The 16,785-nt window shown below is 46.5% G+C and overlaps 1 protein-coding gene across 3 annotated transcripts in view; it reads left to right on the forward strand.

Moving 5' to 3' along the window:
- The window catches only part of CDC42SE2 (CDC42 small effector 2), a 107,168-nt gene that overhangs the window by 23,525 nt on the left and 66,858 nt on the right, over positions 1–16,785 (forward strand). Inside the window, exon 1 of one of the 3 annotated variants that reach the window (XM_082191691.1) lies at positions 13,218–13,309. The exons of 1 other annotated variant lie outside the window; for it this stretch is intronic. The gene's annotated coding sequence lies outside the window, so the exon portion shown is untranslated. Of the gene's footprint in view, positions 1–13,217; positions 13,310–16,785 lie in introns of those variants that run through there. One more of the 3 variants, XM_082191689.1, reaches the window with a different exon arrangement.

Raw genomic sequence — 16,785 nt, forward strand, 5'->3', positions numbered from 1 at the left:
AGTGAGTTTGACTGAAGTCCCATGGTAAAGGTAAAGGGACCCCTGACCATTAGGTCCAGTTGTGGCCGACTCTGAGGTTGCGGCGCTCATCTCGCTTTATTGGCCGAGGGAGCCGGCGTACAGCGTCCGGGTTATGTGGCCAGCATGACTAAGCCGCTTCTGGCAAAACCAGAGCAGTGCACGGAAATGCCGTTTACCTTCCCGCCGGAGCGGTGCCTATTTATCTACTTGCACTTTGGCATGCTTTCTAACTGCTAGGTTGGCAGGAGCAGGGACCGAGCAACAGGAGCTCACCCTGTCGCGGGGATTCAAACCGCCGATCTTCTGATCAGGAAGTCCTAGGCTCTGTGATTTAACCCACAGCGCCACCCACGTCCCCAACTTCCATGGTACATACACCCAAACCCAAACGCTCTGCTATGTAGATTATTTTGGCAAAATATTTTGTAAGTCACAACCTCCTTCTTTTCTGTCTCACCAGATGCACAAGTTGTGTAAGATGACAGGGAAGGTATCTTCTGATTCTGTATATACACACTATGGCATTGGTTGTCGAGCGGTGGGTCAAGACCCACTTGGTCACAGCCTAATCCAGGCTTCCTCAAACTCGGCCCTCCAGATGTTTTGAGACTACAGTTCTCATCCCTGACCACTGGTCCTGCTCGCTAGGGATCATGGAAGTTGTAGGCCAGAAACATCTGGAGGGCCAAGTTTGAGGAAGCCTGGCCTAACCCAAGGTGGGTCGCAACAGGAGCACTACTTTGATACAAATGATTTAGGTAAAAAGAGAAGCCTGCTTAGAACTCGTCAGCCTGTCTTTTAGGATGTTCTCTTCAAGTAGCAAACGGTGTTTCCTGAATTTAAATACTGAAATCACTGACAGAACTGCTCATATGGGTAGTTTTGCAGAGATTACAGTGTGTCAGTGCAAAGTTCCTATTTACAGTTCTCTAAATCACTTTCTGCTGCTGCAGCATACCACAAACTGGCAAATTGTTGCAACCCAAGGGAATCTGTGACTTCCCACATAGTTTCTACCACCTCTGGAGCATAACACCCTTGCTGGCATATTAAATGGTGCATTTATTGCATATTTATAAAGTAGTGTTTATTTTACGTGTTTATAATCTGGATCTTAGTGTTTATCCTCCATTATACACACCAACATTTTTGGAGGTGGGGCTTAGGGGTGACTTGAGTGAAATGTTGTAAACAGCTGTCATTGCCAATACAGATACAACTCCACTGAGCTTAGGAACTATGTTGCTTCTGGAAGCTTAAGTTGCTTTCACTTTTGAAGGAACAAGGAAATACTGCAGTTAGGAAGATAAGGAAGGACCATTACCCAAAGAGTCCTTTTTGTGGAAAGGGCACAAGAGCTGGGGGTTCAAGAGTAACCACAGGATTAAGCAGGTTGTTTAACTGCAGAAAGAACAAAGCTCAAGCTACATGCCATTTTTAATATGTTGTGCATTTGCATGTGTGTTTTTGAAAAGCATCACAGGGGACTCCTGGAGTTGCTCAGTGGTAGAGCATATGTTTTGTATGCAAAAATAAAAATGCCTGGTTCAATCTCTAGCATCCAGCAAGTAGGTCTGGTAAAAGATTCCTGCCTGAAACCTGGAGAGCTGATGTCTGTCTGTGTAAACAATAATGAGCGAGATCAGGGGTCAGCAAACCTTTTCAGCAGGGGGCCAGTCCACTGTCCCTCAGACCTGGAGGGGACAGACTATATTTTGGAAAAAAACCAAAAGAACAAATTCCTATGCCCCACAAATAACCCAGAGATGCATTTTAAATAAAAGCATACATTCTTCGCAGGGCATCAGTTGAAGAAGGAGCAAAAGGGGTTTTCTTGTGTGTGTGTGTTTCTTTGTGGCTCATTAGCTGTTTTCCCTGTGTAAAGGCGCGCACAGTTAGATCCATCTTTTAGATTTAGGGGAGCTAGTCTCAAACGTTTGTGGGGGGAGATCTAGGTGTTTTTTTGTGTGGGGGAAGTTATTTGTCCTGTCTTCAAGCTTTTATGATGGAGGACCTCTGTAGGCAACCCCAACGACACGATCTCAAGATGGAAGGGGAGGGAACAGCTGCAGTCGCCTGCGATTCCTGCGCAATGTTTGCCATCTTGCCAAAGGTTGCAGGCAGCTTTACCTGCAGCAATTGCATGTTGATTGCTCTCTTAAAAGACAAAGTCCAGCAACTGGAGGAACGTGTAGCTACGCTCCAAAGAATTAGAGAGCTGGAGCTCTTCTTGGAAGCAACAGAGCACACCGTCTCCACCAAGGAGGAGACAGGGGACTCCCCTGAGAAGGAGTCTAGTTCACCAACACAGGAGCCAGATATATGGAGAAACGTGACTCAAAGAAGTAGGAGGCCCAGGGTTCACTCTGATTGCTTAGAAATACACAATCGCTTTGAGGTCCTCTCCCCTAGCATGGAAGACGAAGAGCAGACTCCATTTGAGGATCTCTCCCTCATTACAGTCGATCAGGTATATGAAGACGAGCAGCAAAGTCAGTCCTCAGGGAATGTGCAGGCGACCTTGGAACGGACAGCTCACGGAAGAACCCCGACCAAACCCAAGAGGAGGCGTGTAGTGGTGATAGGGGATTCCCTACTGAGGGGAACAGAAGCAGTGATCTGTGGGCCTGACAAGATGTCTCGGGAAGTGTGCTGTCTCCCCGGGGCTAAGATCCAAGATGTAACTGAACGACTGCAAGGAATCATAAAACCCACTGACAAATACCCCTTCCTCTTGGTTCATGTGGGAACCAATGACACTGCAAGCAATAGCCTCCAGAAGATCAAAAGAGACTACGAGGCTCTCGGCAGGAAATTGAAGCAACTAAATGCACAAATTGTCATCTCATCTGTCCTCCCAGTTGAACGACGTGGCCCAGGGAGAGAGGGGGAAATAGTGGAAGTGAACAGCTGGCTTCGCAAATGGTGTAAACAGGAACGGTTTGGATTCTTAGATAACGGACTGCAGTTTCTTGAAGATGGACTTCTGGCAAGTGATGGGCTGCACCTCACAACGGTTGGGAGAAATGTTTTTGCCAAAAATCTCAGAAACCTCATCAGGAGGGCTTTAAACTGACTAATGTGGGGGGGGAGACAGTGCTCCTGAAGGTAGGAGCCTATCAATTAATGAAGATGATCATCCAAATGTCATAGACCAAATGGAGAAAACAGCACACGGACCTAGTGGTGGGAGGAAAAAATCCTTAAATAAGAGACACGGGGGAATGATTAATGGACTTCAATGTCTGTACACTAATGCGCAAAGCATGGGAAATAAACAAGATGAGCTTGAGCTCTTGGTACAGCAAACTAAATATGACATGATAGGCATCACTGAAACCTGGTGGGATAAGTCCCACGATTGGAATGTAATAATGGGGGGATACAATCTATTTCAGAGAAACAGACCAGACAAGAAAGGAGGAGGAGTGGCGTTATATGTCAGGGATGTGTATACCTGTGAAGAGATCCAAGATTTAGATCCTCAAAGCCAAAGTGAGAGCATTTGGGTCAAAATTAAGGGAGAGAAGAATAACAGAGACCTCATTGTGGGAGTTTACTATAGATCCCCAAGCCAAACGGAGGACATAGATGATGCCTTCCTGGAACAGATGGCCAAGCATGCAAAAGGAAGGGAGATAGTAGTAATGGGGGACTTCAATTACCCGGATATTTGTTGGACGTCAAACTCAGCCAAGAGCATAAGGTCAAACAGATTCCTCACTGGCCTTGCAGACAACTTCATTGTCCAGAAAGTGGGAGAAGCAACAAGAGGAACAGCCATTTTAGATCTGGTCCTAACCAATGTTGATGACCTGGTTAGTGGGGTAGAAGTGGAAGGATCATTAGGCGCGAGTGATCATGCTCTTCTGAAGTTTACTATACAGCGGAAAGGAGCAGCCAAGCATACTAGGACTCAATTTCTTGACTTTAAGAAAGCCGACTTCATAAAACTTAGGGAAGTGCTGGGTGAGATCCCATGGACAACAATACTAAAAGGAAAGGGAGTTCATGATGGCTGGGAGTTTGTTAAGAGGGAGATACTAAAAGCACAACGTCAGGCAATACCAATGAGACGGAAACATGGAAGGTGCCTAAAGAAGCCAGGGTGGCTATCTAAAGAACTTTTAACTGAATTAAGATTAAAAAAGGATGTGTACAAAAAATGGAAAAGGGGGGAAACCACCAAAGAGGAATTCAAACAAATAGCCAGCACATGCAGACACAAAGTCAGAAAAGCTAAAGCACAGAATGAACTCAGGCTTGCTAGAGAGGTTAAAAGCAACAAAAAAGGCTTTTATGGGTATGTTCGTAGCAAAAGGAAGAACAAAGAAACTGTGTGGTCACTCAGAGGAGAAGATGGTGAAATGCAAACAGGGGACACAGAAAGGGCTGAACTACTCAATGCCTTCTTTGCCTCAGTCTTCTCCGATAAAGAAAACAATGCCCGACCTGAAGAATTTGGAGCAAATGATTCAGCAAAGGAAACACAGCCCAGAATAACTAAGGAGATAGTACAAGAATATTTGGCTAGTTTAGATGTATTCAAGTCTCCAGGGCCAGATGAACTGCATCCAAGAGTATTAAAAGAACTGGCAGATGTGATCTCAGAACCACTGGCAGTCATCTTTGAGAATTCCTGGAGAACAGGCGAAGTCCCGGCAGACTGGAGGAGGGCAAATGTTGTCCCTATTTTCAAAAAGGGGGAAAGAGAGGACCCAAATAATTACCGCCCAGTCAGTCTGACATCAATAGCAGGGAAGATTCTGGAGCAGATCATTAAGCAAACAGTCTGTGAGCACCTAGAAAGGAATGCTGTGATCACCAATAGTCAGCATGGATTTCTGAAAAATAAGTCATGTCAGACTAACCTGATCTTGTTTTTTGACAGAATTACAAGCCTGGTAGATGAAGGGAACGCAGTGGATGTAGCCTACCTTGATTTCAGCAAGGCATTTGACAAGGTGCCCCATGATATTCTTGTAAAGAAGCTGGTAAAATGCGGTCTTGACTATGCTACCACTCAGTGGATTTGTAACTGGCTGACTGACCGAACCCAAAGGGTGCTCATCAATGGTTCCTCTTCATCCTGGAGAAGAGTGACTAGTGGGGTGCCACAGGGTTCTGTCTTGGGCCCGGTCTTATTCAACATCTTTATCAACGACTTGGATGATGGACTCAAGGGCATCCTGATCAAATTTGCAGATGACACCAAACTGGGAGGGGTGGCTAACACCCCAGAGGACAGGATCACACTTCAAAACGACCTAGACAGATTAGAGAACTGGGCAAAAATAAACAAGATGAATTTTAACAGGGAGAAATGTAAAGTATTGCACTTGGGCAAAAAAAATGAGAGGCACAAATACAAGATGGGTGACACCTGGCTTGAGAGCAGTACATGTGAAAAGGATCTAGGAGTCTTGGTTGACCACAAACTTGACATGAGCCAACAGTGTGATGCGGCAGCTAAAAAAGCCAATGCAATTCTGGGCTGCATCAATAGGAGTATAGCATCTAGATCAAGGGAAGTAATAGTGCCACTGTATTCTGCTCTGGTCAGACCACACCTGGAGTACTGTGTCCAGTTCTGGGCACCACAATTCAAGAAGGACACTGACAAACTGGAACGTGTCCAGAGGAGGGCAACCAAAATGGTCAAAGGCCTGGAAACGATGCCTTATGAGGAACGGCTAAGGGAGCTGGGCATGTTTAGCCTGGAGAAGAGGAGGTTAAGGGGTGATATGATAGCCATGTTCAAATATATAAAAGGATGTCACATAGAGGAGGGAGAAAGGTTGTTTTCTGCTGCTCCGGAGAAGCGGACACGGAGCAATGGATCCAAACTACAAGAAAGAAGATTCCACCTAAACATTAGGAAGAACTTCCTGACAGTGGAATTTGCTGCCAAGGAGTGTGGTGGAGTCTCCTACTTTGGAGGTCTTTAAGCAGAGGCTTGACAACCATATGTCAGGAGTGCTCTGATGGTGTTTCCTGCTTGGCAGGGGGTTGGATTCGATGGCCCTTGTGGTCTCTTCCAACTCTAGGATTCTATGATTCTATGATTCTATGATTCTACTCATGTGAAAGCATGCTGATTCCCGGACCATCCGTGTGAGGGATTTAGAAGGCAATTGGGCCGGATCTGGCCTCCGGGCCTTAGTTTGCCTACCCATGAGCTAGATGGTAAAGGTAATGGACCCCTGGGTGGTAAAGTCCAGCCAAAGGTGATTGTGGGGTTGCAGTGCTCATCTTGCTTTTAGGCCGAGGGAGCTGGCGTTTGTCCGCAGACAGGTTTCCCAGTCATGTGGCCAGCAGGACTAAACCGCTTCTGGCACAACAGGACACCGTGATGAAAATCAGAGCGCACGGAAATGCTGTTTACCTTCCCGCCGCAGCGGTACCTATTTATCTACTTGCACTGGTGTGCTTTTGAACTGCTAGGTTGGCAGGAGCTGGGACAGAGCAACGGGAGCTCACCCCATCACGGGGATTTGAACTGCCGACCTTCTGATCAGCAAGCCCAAGAAGCTCAGTGGTTTAGACCACAGTGCCACCCGCCTCCCATGTCCTAGATGGACCAATGGTATGAGTATGGTTGGACTAGATTACCCTCAGAGTCCATTCCAACTCTAAAATTCTATGACTTAGGCAAGAGTAGGGCACTTTCCTATATTCCTATGACTGGGAGTGCTATGATTGGTGGAGGAGGCATCCTGAAACTCCTCCCCTCCTACACTGTGGTCCTGAACAGTATTCCCATTTCCTGAAACCACTGTGCTCAGAAGAAAGCTGCCAGCAGTTCAAGGTTCCCCCTCTCCCTCTCCCCAGCTTTAATCCTCACATTCCTGTGCGGCAAATTACGGTAGATTGAAAGTTACCCACAGAGTTTTGTAGCCAAGCGGGGTTTCTCTGTGGTCTCTTAAGACCATTCACAATCCACTATGTCATGCTGGCTCCAGGACTGAGCTAGACAGCTGACTTGAGTATATTTTGCTGATATGTCAGATATAAGTACTTGGACTTGCTGTAAAGTAACATAGAGGAACTTTTCTTCCAAGTAATGCTGTTTCAGTGAAGATGACAACCTTATGACAACAATTCCTTCCCGTTTTTGGTATCATTTTTATTACGTTTTTCTGTTTTACCTTGTAGAATATTAATTTAAACAACCTTAAAATATCAGTGACTTCCCTTCTTCTCTTTCCATGGTTCATTTTGCATAACATAAATCCCTGCATATTTTACATAAACTAAACTATTCAGTATTCCATTACTACATCCATCAAAACCTATTTACACTGTTGAATTTATCTTAATGCTGCCAACGTTTCCACATGTACACAATCCCCCCATATTTCCAATAAGCATTTTTTCAATCTTCTTTAAACCTATGTTCTTCTTGTTCTCTTATTCTATATGTTAAGTTGTCAAGCTGCATGTATTCCGTCTGTTTAGGTTGCCATTCTTCTTTAGTATAACAATTCCTAGGTCTCCTACTCATATTCTCTCACTGAGAGTCACTTTTGTCAATAACAGAGAATGTGAAAACCCATCCCTTTACCACTCCTTTAAAGAACTGTGATTGGATTAAAAGAAGGTAGTTAAATTAATCTAGACTGAGAAAAGCTTAGCCACTTTATCTTAATCTCTTTCAGGGTGGTTAGAGTGACAAAGGGGTAGACTGAGAACTGCAGCCAGGGGATGAGAGGCAGAAAGGTATGACATTCAGTTTATCATGCAAGATGTGAGTGGAATCAGGGTCTCTGTGCGCACAAGGTGCAGATACCAGTATTTTCACTACTGTGAGTACCAAAGCTTCCTGGAATGGAATGGTCGGAATGAAACTGAACCAGGGCTGTCAGGAAAGTAGGCATCTGATTAACATAATCCACTTTGAGTGGTCTCAAATATGCACTCCAAGGGTGCTGCCAAATGGCTGCTTCCTGCTGCCATGGAGGGATGTTTGCTACCATCCAGCCTCAGGCTTCCCAGAAGACCCTTTATATGTTTTATGTTGCTAAGTGCGGTGCTGCATCTGCAACAGGCAGAAATCTCTTCCCCAAATGGGATGGAATATAAGGCCTTCTACATGGGCTCATAGGGACGCGGGTGGCGCTGTGGGTTAAACCAGTGTTTCCCAACCGGTGTTCCGCGGCACACTAGTGTGCCGCGAGACGTTGCCCGGTGTGCCGTGGGAGGGAGGCGGGCGAGTCGGGCGGCGAGAGGCGGGGCGGCGGCGGCGAGGATCCGCGTCGAGCCGGGGGCGGCTCCGCGGTGGTGGTGCCGAGGTTTCTCTCTCCATTCTCCCCTCACACACACACACACAGGAAATAACACAGGATCAGCTGACAGGACCCGGCCAATGGGGCGGCGGCGGGGCAGCGCGCGCAAAAGGGAGGAGCGCGAGACGGCGGCGGCGCATTGCGCGTGCTCAAACCCGCCCTCCGAGGCGCAGAGGGGAGCTGGGCAAGCGCCTTCTTCAACCACGCGCTCGTTTAAAAGTTTCTCTTTCAAAAAGGAAACGTGGGTTTCTTCCACCCCATTGGCTGCGACTCCGCCCACTCCGTCCTCCTACCCCTCGCCCGCCCGCGGCGCCTCGCTCCTCAGCCTCCGCCATGTACCGCTCGCTCTGCTCCCTCCAGCGCCTGAGTTGCGTCAGGGGCGCCGCCGTCCACGCGCGCCAGAGGGGCCCGCTGACCTGCAGCCGCCACGCGCAGCCACGGAGGATGGTGAGCGGCGCCCCCCGCTGCGCGCGCAATGGAGGGAGGGAGGGAGGCGCAAGGGCGTCAGAGGTGACCTTTGCCGGCCTCTTGCGGGACAGGCGCCTCCTGCGCGACTGACGGGCCCCTTCCCGCCTTTGTGGGCCTGACACGGCCTCAGGGTTCCCTCCCTCTCTCCACATATATAGGTTGGCTTTTATTATTAGCGCTTTCGCATTCCTTTTTCTCCCTCCCAGGAGCTCCGGTGGGGCGGGCGGGTGGGGCTCCCCGCCATTTACCCCCCACAACAACCCTGTGAGGGAGGCCGGGCTGAGAGGATTCCAACCCGCGTCCGCCCCCGCTGCTTCCTTCAAGTGGCGTCCTGGGCGAGGACAGCATTTGACGGCCCCTCCCTCAAATATCCCCCTTCATGGATCACTGCCTTGCCGTGGTGAAGGGGCTTGAAGAACTCAGAAAAGCTATGAACTACGCCGAGCAGGGCACCCAAGATGAACAGGTCATAGTGGAGAGTTTTGACCAAACGTGATCCACCTGGAGTAGGAACCGGCAAGCCACTCCAGTATCCCTGCCAAGAAAACTCCATGGACAAAGACAACAGGCATATAAAAGTTATGACGCTGGAAGATGAGCCCCTCAGGTTGGAAGGTGTCCAACATGCTACTGGGGAAGAGCGGAGGACAAGTACAAGTAGATCCAGAGCTGATGAAGCGGCTGGGCCAAAGCCGAAAGGACGCTCAGTTGCGGATATGCATGGAAGCGAAAGGAAAGTCCAATGCTGTAAAGAAAAATATTGCATAGGAACCTGGAATGTAAGAACCATGAACCTGGGTAAGTTGGATGTGGTCAAAAATGAGATGGCGAGAATAAATATTGACATTCTGGGCATCAGTGAGCTAAAATGGACGGGAATGGGCGAATTCAGTTCGGATGACTATCATATCTACTACTGTGGGCAAGAAACCCGTAAAAGAAATGGAGTGGCCCTCATAGTCAACAAAAGAGTGGCAAAAGCTGTACTGGGATGCAGTCTCAAAAATGATGAATTCATCATGCGAAAGGCTGGGCTGGATGAATCCCTAGCCGGAATTAAGATTGCCGGAAGAAATATCAACAACCTCAGATATGCAGATGACACAACCTTGATGGCAGAAAGTGAAGAGGAATTAAAGAACCTTTTAATGAGGGTGAAAGAGGAGAGCGCAAAATATGGTCTGAAGCTCAACATCAAAAAAAACGAAGATCATGGCCACTGGGCCCATCACCTCCTGGCAAATAGAAGGGGAAGAAATGGAGGCAGTGAGAGATTTTACTTTCTTGGGCTCCATGATCAGTGCAGATGGTGACAGCAGTCACGAAATTAAAAGACGCCTGCTCCTTGGGAGAAAGGCGATGGCAAACCTAGACAACATCTTAAAAAGCAGAGACATCACCTTGCCAACAAAGGTCCGTATAGTAAAAGCCATGGTTTTCCCAGTAGTGATGTATGGAAGTGAGAGCTGGACCATAAAGAAGGCTGATCGCCGAAGAATTGATGCTTTTGAATTATGGTGCTGGAGGAGACTCTTGAGAGTCCCATGGACTGCAAGAAGATCAAACCTCTCCATTCTGAAGGAAATCAGCCCTGAGCGCTCACTGGAAGGACAGATCGTGAAGCTGAGGCTCCAATACGTTGGCCACCTCATGAGAAGAGAAGACTCCCTGGAAAAGACCCTGATGTTGGGAAAGATGGAGGGCACAAGGAGAAGGGGACGACAGAGAATGAGATGGTTGGATGGTGTTCTTGAAGCTACCAGCATGAGTTTGATCAAACTGCGGGAGGCAGTGGAGGACAGAAGTGCCTGGCGTGCTCTGGTCCATGGGGTCACGAAGAGTCGGACACGACTAAACGACTAAACAACAACAACCCTCAAATATCCCTCATTTTCGCAATAATTCATTTTGGTACAGCTGCTTTTTCCAACGGATCTGTTCAGTGTTGTTATTTGCGCCCCTCTGCCGCCAGCAGCGTCCCAAATCCAGCGCTGCTCCCCTCCTTAGGATGCCAAGCACTCTGAATTGGGAAGTGGCCCCCTTGGGAAGAGGGAGGCTTGCCTCCAAGTAAAGATGAATATGAAAGTACCTTGTTTTTAAGGGCCTGCGGTGGTGGTGGCTGTTTAACATCCAAGGCTCACAACACAAAAACACAAAACTACATTACATGGGACAGTGGTACCTCGGGTAACTGAGGCTTCAGGTTACAGACTCCACTAACCCAGAAATATTACCTTGGGTTAAGAACTTTGTTTCAGGATGAGAACAGAAATCGTGCTCCAGCAGCAGTGGGAGGCCCCATTAGCTAAAGTGGTGTTAAGAAGATTTTCAGGTTAAGAACAGACCTCCAGAAGGAATTAAGTTCTTAACCCGAGGTACCACTGTATTTGTAACCTTTGTTTCTTAGGGAATGTGAGTGGGATTGGGCTGCGTGAGTGTGAGCTGCTTCAAATCTCACTTCACCCCACTACTACATGAATATTTCTGGTGTTTGCTGGACCAAAGCGCCCATCACCCTCAACCTGGGGCTGCTGGTCCTTCCCCTGCTGTGAAGTTCTTCCAGGCACAAACCTCTGTTGTCCCTTGGCCCCAAGGCTGGTGGTTCACCCAAGTGAACTGTGACATTATTCTGGCCTGGAATGCAGTAGGGCATGGGCTCCCTTAAAAAGCAGAGTATTCTGTACCCCTTAAAAAGATACAGAAGCTCTGGTTTTCCTCCCCTCCCTGTTTGTGGGGGTTTCTTCTGGTCACCTTCTGTGTTAATGGTAATGTTATAATTGCCTCTGAGCAACTTAACTTGAAGTAGGGTGAGCCCCTTAGGTGGTAGAACTAGGAAAAGTTCACTACTGTATATTAATATTCTGGTACGCCATGTAAACTGAAATATTTTATTAAAAACCAATTTAGTAAAGTACAGTTGTATTTATTTAATACTTATATTTTAAGATGAGAATACCATACATGGAATGAATGTTAAGGAAATGAAGCATAGAAAATTTAACATTTTGATTTTAAGCAGAACAGTGCATTCAATTTTTTTTTTATAATAATCTAAAAAAGTTAACTACAGCTTTGAAACTTCCCAGGAGAGGCCGCCCAGCGCGGGGCTCTCGCCGTCCGCCTGCCTGGCTGCCTGCGAGCTCGGCGGGCAGCGCCTCCGTCCGCAGCGCCCGCCTTGCGGCTCTCATTCCCTGCCCCTGCCAAAGCTCACCCAGCCAAGCCGCGCTCTCCTTCCTGCCTCGCTTTGCTGCCTCCTCCCCCCCACCCCCAAAGCTTGGAGGTTCCCCGGCGCCGGCCTGCAGGTTTGACCCCCTTCTCACACCTGTTCGCGCTCCTTGCACGGAATGGGGCGGATGGGGAGGAACGGGGCTCGCCGCTGCCTCCGCTCGCCCTCCCCCCCTCCGCCGGCGGTCCCGCGATTCTTGGCTTTTTGGCGGTTGGCACAGAAGGAAGGCAAGGGGGAGGGGAAAAAATTGAAACTTACACTTTCGTGCGTCCCTCCCGGCGTGACGCTGCGCGCTGACGTCACGGGGCTGTGGTGTGCCTCGAGATTTTTTTCATGAAACAAGTGTGCCTTTGCCCAAAAAAGGTTGGGAAACACTGGGTTAAACAGATCAGAAGGTCAGCGGTTCGAATCCCCGCAATGGGGTGAGCTCCCGTTGCTCGGTCCCTGCTCCTGCCAACCTAGCAGTTCGAAAGCACGAAGTGCAAGTAGATAAATAGGTACCGCTCCGGCGAGAAGGTAAACGGCGTTTCCGTGCACTGCTCTAGTTCGCCAGAAGCAGCTTAGTCATGCTGGCCACATGACCCGGAAGCTGTACGCCAGTACCCCAGCCAATAAAGCGAGATGAGCACCGCAACCCCAGAGTCGATCACGACTGGACCTCATAGTCAGGGGTCCCTTTACCTTTCCTTTTACATGGGCTCATGCAGACCTGGCAATTGGAAAGAGCAGTCTGTGCTGCTTATTTTGGTTATTTTTTTTTTTACTTTCCATTTGCCAGAGGGTTTTTTTCTCCTTCAAATTACACCCACACCCACACAAATAAGTGCCAGGTGTCATTTGCGGATATTGTTGTGTATTCAGTAGCTTTCACTTTATTTGTTGGGTAATATCCTTCACCAGAGCATCCCAAAGTGGATTATGCAGTAGTAAAACAAGGCCATGCATATAGTCGAAATGGCTATAAAATTGCCATTTGTCACAAGCAATGTGAAATCGCTAACATGCAGGGTGAACAACTAATCAAACATTGTCCATGATTTGTGTAAGAAGGTACTCAGGGTGCTAATTTGTTAGCCACTGACAGATGATAACCACCCCTGCTCAGAAATTGCTCATATTGCACTAAACCATTAGCACTAAACCTAGTGATCTCTCTCTCTCTCTCTCTCTCTCTCTCTCTCTCTCTCTCTGTGTGTGTGTGTGTGTGTGTGTGTTCTACAAAGGGGGTACTCCACAAGAGGTTTATGCAAGATTCTGTGGCCTGGTTACTCTGATGTTGGACACATCCTAGAATATCTTCAGCCTGTGAGTAAGAGATTCCCTCCCCCTCTTCTTTTTACCTTTCTCCTCCTGTGATGGAACTCCTATTTGGGGACTTCCCTGGCTTTTTCTTGTCCCATGTAGGACCAGTCTGGAAAGTTAGCCTTGGTGAAGACTTGATGTTTTCATCCCCCCAAAAGTTTTTGATTTGAGTTTCCATTGAAATGAGGCTGTATTTTAATGTTGTACAGTGGTGCCTCGCAAGACGAAAAGAATTCGTTCCGCGAGTCTTTTCATCTTGCGATGTTTTTCATCTTGTGAAGCACGGTCCGTCGCAACTGCGCCTCTTCAAGCGGCTTTTTTAAAAAAGCGCAAGACGTTTTCGTCTTGCGAAGCAAGCCCATAGGGAAATTCGTCTAGTGAAGCAACGCAAAACCGAAAAACCCTTTCGTCTAGCGAGTTTTTCGTCTTGCGAGGCATTCGTCTTGCGGGGCACCACTGTATTTTAATCTTGTTTTTAAGTTGTATTTCAATCAATTTGTTGTTATATCGGGTGTTAGCTGCCCTGAGCCCTGTCTTGGCTGGGGAGGGTGGGGTATAAATAGAATTTATTATTATTATTATTTGTAGGCAAGGTTTGTTCTTCACCATGAGTCCCAGTTTAGTCAAACCTTTGCTTAGCTCAAGGTGGAAACAAAAAGGACCGGGGAGGGTCAATGTGCACCTCTCCAGCAACCCACATGTACATGTGACCCCCTTAAGCCATAGTTTCTGTTGTTTGTGTGATTCCGGTAAGCCACAGAACCAAGCTATTCCTGTTTCATGCATGTTGTATCAGAACTGGCCAAGGATCTGTGTTTCAAACACTTTCAGACTAAACTGCTTGGCATAGGGGTTTTTCCTCCTTTTGCATATTTCTGGGTGTAATGGCCAGACAACTGCAAGAACCAAATAACCAAAGACTGTGTTTTTAACAATGTGCTACTTAATAATTGTGTGTGTGTGTGTGTGTGTGTGTGTGTTGATTTTCTTAGGCCCGTTGAGTAACTGCTCTCTTTGAACAACTGTAGAGTGATTCTAATTAGGGATGAAAACTAGATGTTCATCTGCATCTCTGTAGTCTGTTTTGATTTCCCCCTTGTATGTGCTCACAAAGAGTCAAAGCAACTATGAATACATTATGTCTCCTTATTTCTGCATGCTACAGATGTCAACCTAAAGGGCAATGTTTCTGAAATGAGCACATTTTCTCCTGTGCCAGCTGTAGCCTTGGAGACTCTGGACAACCTTTATTTGCCATCAAGCTCAGTAATGCACTGAAATTTTAATTTGTTTAAAAAATATTTTCAAATTATTGTGCATGTTACATATATGCACGGTTGTCTTTTCCGTGTAACTGGTGCAAATTCTGCCTTCCATTTCAGATTCAGAAGGTTTGTATGCATGCAATTTCTCTTTCTGGATTTGCTTTTTGCCTGAGATCTTACCCCTTCAGGGGTTTACCAGCGCAGTACTATGCTAGACAGCTGGCTCGGATTCAGTTTACATCACAGTAATCCAGCTGTGAGGCTGGCAATGCATGCACAATTCCAGCTGTCAATCTACCCAATGCAGCAATGGCCCATAGTCTTACCAACCGAAAATGGTAAAAGACACGCCTAGCGACTGAGGGGTTCACAAATTAAGAGAGGCAGGTAGCCTTGCAGGTGTTTGCTGACGTTCACAATTTGCCGAAATTATGTTTAAACACTTAACTCATATCTAATTCTTGTTTTGATACTGCATGATCTTGATACTGCATGATCTTGATCTTTGATACTGCAGGATCCCCATCCTGCTGATATAGAAAGGTAAAATAAAGCCATACTGACAGCCCATAATTTAACTGAGTGTACAACACAGCATGATTTAAAATAAAATTTAAAAAAATCTGTACTTGTTTTGCAGTGAATGTAGTTGTGAGCTACCAGAATTCAGCCTTCATTTTTATTTACAGCATCTCATTTGCATGCCCCTCCCCTTTTCCTTTCTGCTGTCCCTGCCATTAAAGACCTTGAGGCAAATCTCCATAAATCAATTTAGTGCTGAGACAATTTAGTGCTGAGACAAACATGCATTAGAGTTGGAAAGGATCTAGCCAGTGTGCAACTTAGCCCAACTCTCTGCATGGAAGATGATACGTTCTGTACCTAAAGGCACTCTCAGCAAATGCCAGTTCAGCCATGAAAACTTCTGTGGCAGAAATAGAGAGCATTGTAATGTGAAAATTAGGATTTTAGTTTTCACTTTTAGTATTTTGCCCACCAGAAAAAGCTCTGTATAAAAAGCAATCTACATATATGTCATCTGAGCTGGTGACTTCATGTCTAAAAAACTTAAGATTTGCTCACATTTTCTCTGTCTGTACAATTGATAGTTATCGTCACTTGAACATTATGTTTTTTCTTTCTTTTTTATAATTTTTTATTGATTTTACATAAATTTTTACACAATAACTGTAACCATTCCAAAACATTAAAAATAAAAAGGTTCTTTCGAATCTACAGACCTCCTCCCCTCCCTCCATGGGTTACATTTACAAATATTTTTTCTTTTTTTCCTGCATCTTTTACCGTTATCTATCTGTTACATAATCATAGTAACAAAAATTCATTTCACATTACAAGTGTCATTGTCTCCCTGCCAATGATTTTAACTGTCTAAGGTGGCCTTTTAAGTATGTTAAAAAGTTATTCCGATATTTTAGGAATACTTGATCTTCCTGGTTTCTGATCTTTCCCGTCAGCCTCACTATATTCCATCAGTTTGGTCTGCCATTCCTCTCTGGTCCGCACTTCTCCTTCCTTCCATCTCTGGGCTAGAAGCATTCTCACTGCCGTCGTTGCATACATGATCAGTCTTTAATTTTCTTTCGGTAGTTCCTCAGAACATTATGTTTTTTCAAACCTAGCCCTGGTGTTTGTTGATTTTGTCCTATTCTCTGGGGATATAGGAGTATAGGCATCCAATATCCTTGCCTCTATTACCCTTTTTAAGTATTTGAAAAAAATTTGGAAATACATTAACTAAATGTATGTGTGAACTGGGAGCCATATGGTTTGAGGCTGGAACTTAACCTAGTGAACTTCTTGGCTTTGAGCATGCTCAGGATTTGGTGCCTTCTTAGGGACAGGTCAGAATAGAGATGTGAAAGAATAGCAACTTATGTTTGGCATGGGTGGCACTGTGGTCTAAACCACCAAGCCTCTTGGGCTCCCTTATCGCTCCCTAGCATCCCACTGCCAGAGGATGGCCTCCTTCCATTCACCACTTTGCCTCCTCCAAGTGGAAGAAACCTGGGCAGTGCTGAATGTCACATCCATTGCCAGGTGTGTCCTGCTGGAAATAGAAAAGGGCTTTCCCCTTGGCCTGCCTTTATATCCACTCAGTTGCCAAGTGCTTTTGTGACATCATAAGAAACCTACAGCCAATGGCAACAGCTGAGGAGGCATCATCTTCATTGCTTTGAGCCTCACAATGGCAGGT

This window comes from Podarcis vaucheri (genome assembly GCF_965113315.1).
Source record: "Podarcis vaucheri genome assembly, chromosome: 11".
NCBI lineage: Eukaryota > Metazoa > Chordata > Lepidosauria > Squamata > Lacertidae > Podarcis > Podarcis vaucheri.